Genomic DNA, 3,108 nt, shown 5'->3' on the forward strand with positions numbered 1-3,108 from the left:
TTCGAGTGCATCTTACCACACTAGGCAGTTGCTTTTAACACGTTTCTTTAACATGGATTTCTTCTGTTCTTTTGTGTAGTAGCCAAAGCATTCTTCTATTTTACTCATTTCGCCTGTTAGTGCTTCCTTGGTTCGGTACTTAACTCTTAGTTCATGGGAACTTGATCTATATGTTTGGCCTGATTTTCTTTAAATTAAAAGGGATTCCATTCGTCAATAGTGACAGAGTCTGAAGAACATACATTCTAAAACACACACCACTTTTTATTTATATACAAGTTTATTTAAATACTTTTTTGCTTTAAATTTTTTACACTTTTGTGTACTATTCACACCATTTTTTTAAACATGGACGGGTACTTTTCTTAACTTCCTAATGGTACCCACTACGGGTGACCACCTTCTAGTAGAGAGGAACCCAGCCCTACCAACAATGACAACCCATTACCAAATGGGTACCATTAGGAAGTTAGGAAAAGTACACCTCCATGTTTAAAAAAAAATGTTGTAAATAGTGTACAAAAGCGTTAAAAATGTAAAGAAAAAGAAGTGTGTCAATAAACTTTTATAAATAAAAGGTGGGGTGTGTTTCAAGATGTCTAGTTCTTTAGACTTTGTCACCATTGACGTATGGGGTCCCTTTCGATTTAATGGAAATCAGGCCAGGCATGTAAATCGAAGTTTTCATGAACTAAGAGTTAAGTACTGAGTCAAAGAAGCACTAACAGGCGAAATGAGTAAAATAGAAGAATGCTTTAGCTATTACACAAGGGAACGGAAGAAATTCATAGTAAAAAACATGTTAAAAGCAACTGCCTAATGTAGTAAGATGAACTCGAAATGATTGAAGGACAACTAGAAGAAATAGAGAAGCTCGGAAGAAAGGCTAAGCAAAATCCTCCACTTTGGATTCGCCACCACATTCCCAATGAAATTCCTGCAATGTGAAAGCTGTGTCTCCAAGAAGTGCACCATCAGTACCTATAGACATCCCTAGCGGCTAGGATGTGAAGAAAAGGAAAAAATACGGAGACAATTTAAATAAGAGTCCTAAGATAACTGAGACAAGTTTGTTGTATAAAGTGGTGTAATGTTTATATTATGGTTTTAAATAAGTACTTTTGTTTATGTGATGATTGTATTCTTAGAGCTTAATTTATAATGGGATTGAGCCAAAAGTTTGAAAAGCTAAAAAACAGATAGAAAGAATCCTTACACTCTTGCAAAACCAACCACCTTCCACCCTCACTTGTACCTCCACCAGAAGAACAAATTAATTTGAATGATCCACCTGCGAATCGCCCCGAGGATCCTCCACCTGCAAATTAATTTGAATGTCTTTGGGCCCCCTCACATCACGCAAATGTACGGAAAGGGCTGTGGGAGGGGGCTAAAGATTAGTTCGGTTCATTGGGACACTTTTCATTACCTAAAAACAAAAGACAAAATCACAATGAGATAGTTCACCTCAAATTTCTCCTCATATCGGTCGTGCTCAAATATGGTGTAAACACCATAATAGCTTTTTGTGTTCATTCTCGAGGGAAACAGATTAAGCATAGGTGGAAGGTTCTGAACTGAAGAACAGGTTTGATACATCTTAATTTCAAAATCCCCTCAAGGCCACCTTTGGTAAAAAAATTAGCTCATTCAGGTTTCTGTCCCTGTGAATTCAAGGACGAAAATCGATCAAAGTCCAAGATCCCCTCAAGGCCACCTTTGGTAAAAAGTTAGCTCATTCAAGTTTTTGTCCTTGTGAATTCAAGGACGAAAATCGATCAAAGCCCTTACGGCATTTGAATAAGCTAATTTTTTACACACTCTTAGAAACCTATTTTAAACAAATTAAATGACTCCATTTGGGTACCCATAATTTTTTTGGAAAATTCTTAGGCCTATTTGGCTTTTTTTATTTATCTTTATTCAAAAAATTTCCCCATTGTTAGTTTGACGTCAATTTTTTGTGAATTATTGATTCGTCTCCTTAAGAGGAATCGGAAAAGCAAAAAAATATGATTGAAAATTATAATTTTTAAATAAAGACAAAAATAAGCCAAACGGATCAGAGAATCACCTTCCGAAATGTTGAAATCAACGTTAGCCTAAATATCCAAAAGGAAGATCAATGTTTAATCTCTTATGCCCTTGATACCAGATTCTTAGAACTCGTTGCATTTTGTAAGAGAAATGATAGAGGTACCGATTTGGGGGAGGGATTTCGTACCGACGGCCACCGGCGGGCCGTTTCCGGCCACCGGACGGCCGATCCGATCCGTCCAAAAATTCTAAAAAAAAAAACCGAGGGGCCTTACGCGGGAATCAATGGCATCCGAGGTGTGCTTGATCCGAGCACCCCTTTTCGTGTGTATATGTATATACGTGTGTATACACGAAAAAGGGATGCTCGGATCAAGCACCCTACACACCTCGGATGCCGTTGATTCTCACGTAAGGCCCCTCGGTTTTGTTTTTTAGAATTTTTGAACGGCTCGGATCGGCCGTCCGGTGGCCGGAGACGGCCCACTGGTGGCCGTCGGTACGAAATCCCTCTCCCAAATCGGTACATATAGCAACACTCATTTTGGAAAGCATTTCGTCGCGTTTGAAAGGGCGGACGTCTTCTATGTTGTCTTTTAGCTGGGGGATGTGTCCTTGTCATGTATACACTTTCTACTATGCCAATTTATATGGAATTTTTTTTGAGAAAGATGTAATGCGCGTAAGCGTAACACAACAAATGCGGTCTATGCCCAGAGGCATTGACACCATTACAATAAGGCATCGTTCTGCTAAGAAAAATAAGTACTTTGTTTTTGCCTTTTGAATTAAAGGTAATATATTATGAGAGATTGGCCTGTCTCATAAAGCTGTAAATAAATATTTAAAAAATAAAAACTTTAGCGAAACCGTAAAGCCAAAAATAAGTACTTGAAAAAAACTATTAAGAACTTTAGCGAAACGGAACCTAAGTAGAACAGAAATTTCTATATGGGTAAGTAGAAGAACCGGAATCGGGGACCCTGCTGTGCAGGTTTGAAACTTTCAGCATAAAGGTGGCAATCAACCCAGTTCTTGAAAACAACAAAGAGCAAAGATAATAAACGGAAC

The sequence above is a fragment of the Rhododendron vialii genome, chromosome 9a, assembly GCF_030253575.1.
Source record: "Rhododendron vialii isolate Sample 1 chromosome 9a, ASM3025357v1".
NCBI classification, from domain to species: Eukaryota; Viridiplantae; Streptophyta; class Magnoliopsida; order Ericales; family Ericaceae; genus Rhododendron; species Rhododendron vialii.